Source organism: Arachis ipaensis, chromosome B8 (genome assembly GCF_059453495.1).
Source record: "Arachis ipaensis isolate K30076 ecotype BB chromosome B8, ASM5945349v1, whole genome shotgun sequence".
NCBI classification, from domain to species: Eukaryota; Viridiplantae; Streptophyta; class Magnoliopsida; order Fabales; family Fabaceae; genus Arachis; species Arachis ipaensis.
The window spans coordinates 44,605,447-44,616,224 of record NC_142443.1 but is presented as its reverse complement, the minus strand read 5'-3'; positions in this window follow the sequence as shown (position 1 = coordinate 44,616,224).

The following is a 10,778-nucleotide window of genomic DNA, read 5'->3' as shown; positions in this document are numbered from 1 at the left end:
TTTCCTTCCCAACCCCAACCAAACCCCAAGGGCGGTCTCAATGCCATCACTCTACGGTCGGGGACTACATTGGAGAAGATACCTCCTAGGGTCATGAAAGATATTCATAAAGAAGAGGTGGTCGTTGAAGCTCCACATGAAGAGGAGGAGGTAGACAAAAAGCATGATGAAGAAGGATTAAGCCTTAAGGAACCCAAGAGGAAAGCTATAGTGGATGAGTCCATTCCAATCCCATTCCCTTCCTTGGTGAAGAAAGCAAAGAAGACCCCGGAATTTGATTTGAACATGCTTCAAGTGTTCAAGAAATTTGAGGTAACCATACCACTTCTTGATGCTATCCAACAAATTTCGAAGTATGCAAAATTTCTGAAAGACTTGTGTACATACAAGGATAGGATAGGAGAGTTGGAGACATTATCCTTGGGTAGTTCAATTTCTTCCTTGATGGAACCTATTCCAAAGAAATATGGTGACCCGGGACCTTGTTTGGTGTCTTGTTGTATTGGTGGGAACACTTTTCATGACTGTATGTGTGATCTAGGAGCTTGCGTAAGCATCATGCCACTCTCTATCTTTGTGCGATTGAATTTAGCTCCATTAAAAAGTCGGCGGCGAAGTTTGCCTTAGTCAATAAGAGTGTGATCACTGTGATGGGAATAGCAGAAGATGTACTTGTGGCAATCAAGGACTTGGTCTTTCCGGTTGACTTTTACATCCTTGAAATACCTCCAACAGAAAATAGAAGCTCATCCTCCGTTCTACTTGGTAGACCCTTCCTTAAGACCTCTAAATTCAAGTTAGATGCCTTTACCGACACATATTCCTTTGAGGTTGGAGACAAGACTATCAAGTTCAACTTGGAAGAAGCCATGAAGCATCCTCCCAAAGAAAATTCCGTTCTCCGATGTGATGTAATTGATGAAGGGGTAGCGAAAGTGCGAGAAGAAGACCATAACAAGTTGTGCTACCATGTTGTTGAAGAGAAGGATGACCAAGAAGGTGAACATGAGAAAGTTGTTGAGAATGAACTCCGTGAGCTTGATGAAAAGGAACCTCAGCTTGAGGCAAATAGTGAACTGAAGCCTCTTCCATCTCATTTGAAGTATGCTTTCTTAGAGGACAACCAAAAGTTTTCGGTCATTATTGCTAGTGAGCTTTCTAGTGAAGAAGAAGAAAAGCTCCTAGATGTTCTAAGAAGGTACAAGAAGGCAATTGGTTGGAGCCTAGCCGATATTGTGGGGATTGACCCTCACAAGTGCATGCATCGTATATTTCTCCAAGAGGGAGCTAGGCCGGTTAGGCAACTGCAAAGGAGGCTCAACCCGACCATCCTTGATATGGTAAAGAAGGAGGTCACTAGGCTACTTGATGCGGGTATCATATACCCAATTTCTAATAGTGAGTGGGTGAGCCCGGTCCAAGTTGTTCCCAAGAAATCGGGCATCACTGCGGTTAAAAAGGATGATGGTGAAGTGGTCACCAAGAGAGTACAAAATGCATGGCGAGTGTGCATCGATTATAGAAGATTGAATGCCGCTACAAAAAAGGACCACTACCATTTGCCCTTTATCGATCAGATGTTGGACCGTTTGGCGGGTAAATTCCATTATTGCTTTCTTGATGGATTCACCGGTTACTTCCAGATTCACATTGCTCCTGAAGATCAGGAAAAGACCACATTCACTTGCCCTTTTGGCACCTTTGCCTACAAAAGGATGCCATTTGGACTATGTAATGCACTTGCTACTTTTCAGTGGTGTATAACCAGTGTCTTTTCCGATCTAATGGAGAATTGTCTGGAAGTCTTTATGGATAACTTCAGTATTTATGGAACTTCATTTGATTGTTGCTTAGAGAACTTGGCCAAGGTCCTAGCTAGATGTGTTGACACTAACCTTGCCTTAAACTTTGAAAAATGTCACTTTATGGTAAAGCAAGGTATAGTGTTAGGGCATGTAGTATCTCATGAAGGGATTTCTGTAGACCCGGCCAATGTCGATGTTATCACCACTTTACCTCACCCTTCATCCGTGAGGGAGATCCGCTCGTTTTTAGGACATGCAGGATTTTACAGGCGCTTTATCAAAGATTTCAGCAAAATTGCTTTGCCATTGTCGCGCCTACTCCAAAAGGATGTGGACTTTGAGTTTGACAGTGCATGTGTGAGTGCATTTGAAGAGTTAAGGAGAGTTCTCACCACAGCACTGATTGTGCAAGGCCCCAACTAGACGTTGCCATTCGAGATAATGTGCGATACGTCAAACCATGCTGTAGGTGCCACGCTTGCACAGCGCGATGGTAAACTCCCTTATGTCATTGCTTACTTTTTTAAAACATTGGATGCAGCACAATCCAACTATACCACTACAGAAAAGGAACTCCTAGCTATTGTTCATGCTTTAGATAAATTCAGATCTTATTTGCTAAGGTCCAAGATAGTGGTATACACGGATCATGCAGCTTTAAAGTACTTATTGACAAAGAATGAGACAAAACCTAGACTCATACGTTGGATCTTGCTTTTGCAAGAATTTGACATTGAGATTAGAGACCGGAATGGGTCTCAAAACTTGGTTGTGGATCATTTAAGCCGCCTTGAGAATTTAAAATTTGACCCATTTCTGATCAATGACTCATTCCCATTGGATAGTTTGCATGCTGTGTCGGATAGCTTTCCTTGGTTTTCCCCAATGGTGAACTACTTGGTTGCGACAATCTTCCCTCCCAACTTTTCTAAAAACCAAAGGGACAAATTGAGGAGTGACTCCAAATACTACATTTGGGATGACCCTCACTTGTGGAAGAGGAGCGTGGACCAAGTAATTCGAAGATATGTCCCAGAATCTGAAATTCAACCCATTCTTGAAGCTTGTCATTCGTCTGAATATGGTGGCCACTTTGGCCAACAAAGGACAGCTAAAAAGATGTTGGATTGTGGATTCTAGTGGCCAACCTTATTCAAGGATGCTAACTGGTTCTGTGTGTCTTGCCATCAGTGTCAGAAGTTGGGAAACACGTCCCAAAGGGATGAGATGCCTCAGCAACCTATGTTGTTCTGTGATATATTTGATGTATGGGGCATTGACTTTATGGGACCATTTTCCAACTCAAGTGGGTATCTATATATTCTGTTAGCGGTTGACTACGTGTCAAAGTGGGTAGAAGCAATACCTACCTGCCTTGACGACGCCAATACTGTCATTTCTTTTATTAGAAACCACATTGTATGCCGTTATGGGTCGCCACGAGCAATCGTGAGCGACCAAAGATCCCATTTTTGTAACAGGAAAGTAGATGCACTACTCAAGCGCTATGGGGTATTGCATAAAGTTGCCACTGCTTATCACCCACAGACCAACGGGCAAGCAGAAGTGTCCAACCGCAAGATTAAGAGAATCTTGGAGAAAGTGGTCAATCCACAAAGGAAGGATTGGAGCCTCCGGTTAGGAGATGCACTATGGGTGTATAGGACAGCCTACAAGACTCCGTTAGGGATGAGTCCCTTCTGGATTGTCTATGGTAAGGCATGCCACCTTCCGGTGAAAATCGAGCATAAAGCTTATTGGGCGGTAAAGCAGTGCAACATGGATCCAACCAAGGCGGGAGTGGCCAGGAAATTACAGCTAGAGGAGCCGAGTGTTTGAGGAACGAAGCATATAAAAATGCCCGGATCTACAAGAAAAAGACTAAAGCATTTTATGATCATCACATCCAGAAGAAGGATTTTTAAGAAGGTGATGAGGTTCTTTTCTACAACTCGAGGCTTAGATTCATGCCTGGCAAGCTCCGTTCTAGATGGGAAGGACCCTTCAAGGTGAAGGAGATAAAGCCCTATGGAGTAGTGGAATTGTTTGACCCTAAAAGTGAAGCAACTTTCAAGGTGAATGGACATAGAGTGAAGAATTACCGTGGCTACAAGCTCCCAAAAGAGCTAGAGGTGTTCCTACTAACGGATGCACCTAGAGGAGGAGAAGCTTGAGTGACTGAGCGTCCAACTTAAGGACGTTAAAGAAAAGTGCTTGGTGGGAGGCACCCCACCGTGGTAAGATCTTCCTTGTGTATACCTTCTTGTTTTTAGCTTTAGATTCTTGTGAATTTTGTGACTTCTTGATGTTGTTGATTGCATAGGAATGCTAGTTTTAATGTTTTTGTTAGACGACTAGGATATTTAGATAGATTTCATCATTTTGGTATAGATGAATTGTTGAAGTAGAGATAATGCTATGTCTTGAATAGTGCATGAATTTGAGATTATTCTCTTGCCTACTAGCTTAAACACCTGCCAAGAATGTTTTAGAATAGACTTTTCTATGTTGTTTAAAAAAAAAAGCAAGGAAAAAGGGCATCCACGCGCGAGCGCAGTATCCGCGCGCGTGCGCCGGTGGTACATTTCATACTCTTGGGCCAAAAACCCGAGAGTCATGCCCACTTCGTGCCCATTTCGTGCTAGGCACCCACGCGCCAGCGTACGTGCTGCCTGCACGCCCCTTGCTAATTGGCCACCGACGCGCAAGCGCACTGTGCGCGCGCGTGCCGATGGTGCTATATGAACTCTCTGGTACAAAAACCAGAGAGTTATGCCATACTTGTGCCTAGTCTGTGCCCGCACTGACGCGTCCGTGCACTGCACGCGTCCGCGCGCCTATGCTGTATGCCAACTCTGGTACAAATTACCCGAGACTTAGGCCTACTTTATGCCAACCCTGTGCCAGGAGCCTAACCAACTTCGCGCGTATGTGCCCTTGACGCGTACGCGCCCCTCGCTCCACCTTCACCGACGTGCCAGTGCACCGTGCGCCCGCGCGCCGGTCGCGCGACCCAGTTTTAAAGCTGCCGCGCCCTGTTCTACCCCTCTCCCACCTTCTTTCTTATTTCTTTCTTCTTCCTTCTCCATCACCTCTCTTCTCTTCTTTCTTCTTCCATACTTCACCACCGTCTCCGGCTACTTACCGGCGACCACCACCACTTCCGGTGGCCCTACATCTCTTCTATCTCTTTCTCACCTTCACAAAAAGAAAATTCTACCTTATTCTTTTACACTTCTCAAGGTTCTACTTCTTCCATATCTCATCTATTACTTTCTTTGCATAATCCCTTCTTCTAGTTAGATTATTCTTGTTGATTTACTTATTTTCTCTTTTAGTTGCATGTTTATACTACTTGCTTTTTGCTTGTTTACTTTTTCCTTCTTCTTGCTTTTCCATGGATGTTGAATTTGAGTTTTCATTTGCTTTAATAGATCTTCTTGATTGTTTTTCATTATCTTTATCAGTGGATGATGTTGTGTCATGATTGATATTTCATTTTGGGCTTCTAATTAGTTGAGTATCTCACAATTGCTCATTGCTTGTTAACTGCACACCAAGTGTTCGAGGAAATGTACATATGCCATTTTGGTTTATTCTAGTCATATATCTTCAATTTGGTGCTTCCTCCTCACTCACTTGTTGTCTTCTAAATGTATTGAGTCCACTTTGCTTATCACTTGCTAATTAGATACTCATTGAATATGACTTGCTCTTTGTTATGGATGCTCGATATTATTCTTCTCATGCTATATTGCATGCTTCACTCCCTCTTGCATCCCATGCCAAGTGTTGTGACCCATGTCTCTATGATTACTTTGTTGCAATATTTCTTTTGGGCACTATCTTTCACTTGCATGTTTTTGTTGAGATAACTCTTTGGGTTTAATGCTTTCCTTTTTTCCTTCCTTTTCAGGATGGCCACCAAGAAAGGAAAGGAGAAAGCTTCAAGGAAACCGGCCGCAAAGAGGGCACCCCAAAGGTCAAACTCTAAGGCGCACTCTTCCTTAGGAGCCAAACCGCTATCTAAGAAGGCGAAGGCACCCGCTCCTATTGATGAGAACGAGAAGAGCAAACCGGCAAAAGATTCTTCAAGGTTCCCCAACCGCTTCTATGAACTTGTGTTCCCCACCATGGTTGAGAGAAACTATCATGTTGAACATCTACTCGCTCTGCCGGACAAGGTTGCTCCTTGTATTTTACCCTGCATTGAACGGTAAGGATGGGAGTTCCTTTTGAGAAAACCACAAGAGGTCAACCTCTCGTGGGTGGTAGAGTTCTACACTAACTACCATCTTCCCTCTCTTCAATCGGTATACGTGTGCCGGAAGCAAGTCTCAGTTTTAGAAGAGGCTATTCAGCAAGTGCTTAATGTCTTACCAGTACCAAGTGACATGGATGGCTACCAAGAGGTCTTACGTCAGCGAGAAAAGTTTGGATTTGATTGGGACTCGATCCTCCGAGTCATTGCTGAACCAGAGGCATTTTGGATCCATGGTCGACTCAGGATGAGGCCCAAGTGCATTGACGCTTGCTTCCTTACTGTGGAAGCTAGAGCTTTGGCCCAGATCCTATCCCACTATGTGCTACCTAGTACTCATAAGTCGTCCTTCACGGTGGATCTCGCTTTGCTTGTTTGGTGTGTTCTCACGGAGAGACCGGTGAACATTCCGCCTCTTGTCAAGCAAGCGATGGAACCCGGGACAATATGCCATTTCTAGCTTTGGTATCTGATTTAGTTGCTGCTGTGGGTGTTCCTTGGGAAGACATGGACACGCAGGCTATAATTCCTGCTAAGGGCGATGTGGTCCCAGGCGGAAAATACTTACATCTTCCTATGAACAACCCAGGCCTTGACATAGCCCTCCCATCTACTATTCCTTCTACCTCATTGTCACCACCACGGCAAAGATCAACACATCAAAGGATAGAAGATCTATACCGGAAGATTGATAGATATGAGCGGCGCAACCAACGCCGATACACTTACATCAAGAAGCTTCTGCGTTGTGTTACCCCTAGCATGGAGAAACCAGAAATATTCACATCCACCTCAAACCCAAGTAATAGGAGCTCTGATGAAGGGGATAGTGAAGATTCCGGTCCCGACCGTCCTTTGCGCATTGTTGGTAGCACGGAGGACCGTGCTAAATTCTAAGTATGGGGAGGTCGTTTGACCGATCTCCATGGGTAACAATCTCTTCCTTTCAATACCCATGGATTTATCTTTTGCTTAGTAGTTAGTACATTGTATGTGTAGTTAGTCTTGCTTGTAAATACTCCTTGCATGATAGTTAGCTCCTATAGAGTTACTTGGTCAAAATAATGACTTCTTCCCCAAGAAACTGTAATTTCGGGGTACCCTACCAAATTTGGAAAAATTTTTGCGGTAAACTTGTTTCAAGAATGTATTTTGGAACATAGTGATTGAGCTAAGAACACAAGCATGCGAGTTTTGAGCCTATTGTGTGGTTACATCTTCTAACCACTATTTCCCATTCTTGTGTGCATTATTCTCTCTCTATGATTGTAATCCTTGCTTTGTCTGATTCTATATGTCCATTACTTTGTGTATGAATGCATTTACATAATTGAGGCCATCATTTCATATAGCTCACTTTTTCCAAACGGCCTTAACCCTTTTATCTACCATTGCCAACCAATTTTGAGCCCATGATAAACTCTTTTTTGTTTTAAATAGAGCACATCAACAACCCTAAGTGAAAAACAATGGATGTCTCTAGATTTGGATCCTTGATTAGCTTAGGTAAGTTAGGGTGTGTGTCATTCAAATGGGAGGGTGTACTTGGGAACTTGGATAGATGTAAAGGTATGTATTTGTAGTTGTAATTGAAAAATTTTGGGATTTGGGAACATACTCATGTATTGAATAATTGAACCATATGCATTGAAACTTCTGTACATGAAACCCCAAGAAAAAGGGGGCCAAAAAGAAAAAATATTTTATATGTGTATATATGAGTATGTAAGAAAAAGAAATAGAAAAAAAATATATATAGAAGAAACAAAAATAGGAAAAAAAAGAGAAAGCAATGAAAGGGGACAAAAATGTCCCAAGACAAAATAATAATAACAATGCATATGGGATGTGAATTGAAAGGAATGTATGAGTATGCAAAAAGTGAAACGTATGGGTAGCTAGGTAATGTCTTATAGTTGTATAGGTTGTTCTATGTGTCTAGTGGGATCCTAAGTTAATCAAGGATTCAAATTTTAAGCTCACTTGACCATATACATCCATACCTTCACCCTAGCCCCATTACAACCCATGAATAAGACCTCATGATACTTGTAAGCATGTATTAAGTAATTGTTGATTGTTAGAAGAAAGACAAATCCTAGAAAGCATGATTAGGAGAGGATTGAGTGACGAACCCTATACACTCGAGCGAATAGAGCGGATACACTTCCAGTGAGGGTTCAATGCTCAACTCCTTGTTCCCGACTTTCACAAGCGTTCAGCTAGCAAGTTATATGCACTTCATGTTGATGTTCAAATTGGTAGGATTCATGAACTACATAGCATTTTCACTCCGTATGCTCATATGTGTTCTTGGAGGATAGATTTACCCTTGACCAAGTAGATAGATGATTTTACTTTAGTTGCATGCATTCATTTAGGAAATTTGCATTTCATAAACCCTTTCTTACCAGGATCTTTGGTCTTTTTATTTTAAGCATGGGGACATGCTTGGTTTAAGTGTGGAAAGATTTGATAAACCCCAATTTTGTGGTTTATATTGTATAGAATTTGGGGGGTTTTGTCAATATTTCTCACACTTATTCACTAGAATTGCATGGTTTTGTGTTCTCTTCCTAATTTTGGTTCATGATGAAAAATATTCTTATTTTGCCTTAGAATTGCTATATTTTGATCCTCTTCTATTGCCATTTGATGCCATGATATATTTGTTGAGTGATTTCAGGATTTATAGGACAAGAATGGCCTAGAAGAGAGAAACAAAACATGCACAAGAGGAAGGAACATGAAGATTTGGATTTTGGGAACTTCAGCATGGGCGCGCACGCGCACATTGTGCACACGCGTGGATGAAGACAGCTGGAAGCGGCGCGCCAGGATGGACGCATCCGCACGGATCAGAGAAATCCCACCGACGCGCATGCGCACATGGCGCGCACGCGTGGATCACAAAAGCAATCGGCGCGCACGCACGCATGGTGCGTACGCGCGGCAAGCTGCACGTGACCTCATTAAAGGAAATCATGCCTGGCAATTTCTGAGGCTCATCAGGCCCAAATTCAAGCTGGTTTTGTGTGGAAAAGACCCAAGGATGCTAGGGGGAAAGGGGGGATCAATCATTTTACACTTAGACACAATGTTTAGCTAGTTTTTGGTTCTTGTTCTTCTAGAAAGAAAAACCCTTGTTCCTCTCTAGATCTAGCTTTAATTTGATCTTCCCTTATTGAATTCTAAATTAGATTTTGTTAATTACTAGTTTTAACTGTTTAATTTGAATTCTCTAGTATAATTTTGTTTGGATCTTGTGTTAGTTTTATGTTTCCTTGTTGTTTGTCATTTTATACCCATTTCATGAATCTTGTGGATCTTGATTTTTTATTGTTGCATTGATGATTTCCATGATTAATTATGTTGTTTGAGTGATTATATGTTGATAATTGTTAGTGAGTACTTGTTAGTTCCAATTTAATTGCAATTTGAGTAGGTCTTTTATTAATGCTTACCATGTGTTTGAGAAAATGTTTCCTTTGATTACGGAGTAGTTCTCTTTACTCTTGGCCTAGGCTAAGGGAATTGGATAAACTTGAGTCATTGGGTCTAATGGATTTGATGATTTGGGAACCCTTAGTGGTCAATTTGATAGCCATTGACACTAGCCTATTACTAAGTTAATTAGTAGTTAGGTTGGACCTTATGGGTTGATGTTGACCAAACTATTTAACATACTTCAAGTATAGAAGTAGACTTAATGAGTTTGGTTCCTCATAATTATCAAGATATGGTTATTAGACAAGGATAGTGACCTCAATTCCCATGTCTAGCCAAGAGTTACTTTTATCATTCTTATTTGAAAACCCAAAAATCTTGATTGCTTTGTCTTAGTTGTAGTTACTTGTTTAGTTTAGAATAGAATTACATTGGATGTTATTTTATTAGTTTGGAATTAATTACATCTTGCTTTAGTCAATTGAATTAGTTTCTTGTATCTCAAGATTACTTGCTTGTTAAGATTCCTAGTTTAATTTCTTGCTCATGACTTGCAACCCCGGATTTCTAACCAATGTTGAAGCACATGTTTGCCCATTCCTTGTGAGACGACCCGAGGTTTGAATACTTTACTTTTATTGGGGTTGAACTTGTGACAACCAATTCCTTCTAAATTTGATTCGCGGACTATTTGTCGGTTGAGGACTATACTTGCAACGCGAAAAATCTTGTGAAATTCCTTATCGACGGTATCCGTGGCATTATCAGTTGCCTAGAAACATATGGCTTCTCACTCAATTGATCCCACAATCCATGATGCAATCCATCATTGAAGTTCTCACTTCCTACAACATCATAACAACCAAACTCCAAGCCAAAGGGGTGAGAATTCATAGAGCAAAGAGGAAATAAAAACAAAAGCTACTAAGAGAAACTAAAACAGACTCCTAACAACTAACAAATTCAGGCAACTAATCAACAAAAAATAAGCTATTCACAATATTCACATATGCACAATAGCCAATAATATAACACCATTGCAACTCCCCGGCAACGACGCCAAAAACTTGATGATGAGGATTTGAGCCGGTTTGGAATTCACAAATTAAATTTCGTTGCAAGTATAGTCCAAACCGTCAATGGATCCTCTCAATCAAAGTTTAGAATAAAGATGTCACAATCCAAAACAAATATAAACTGGGATTTTGAATTCCCGGGTCGTCTTCCCTAGGAGTTGCAATGAGGTGCTCAATTATTGGCTATGA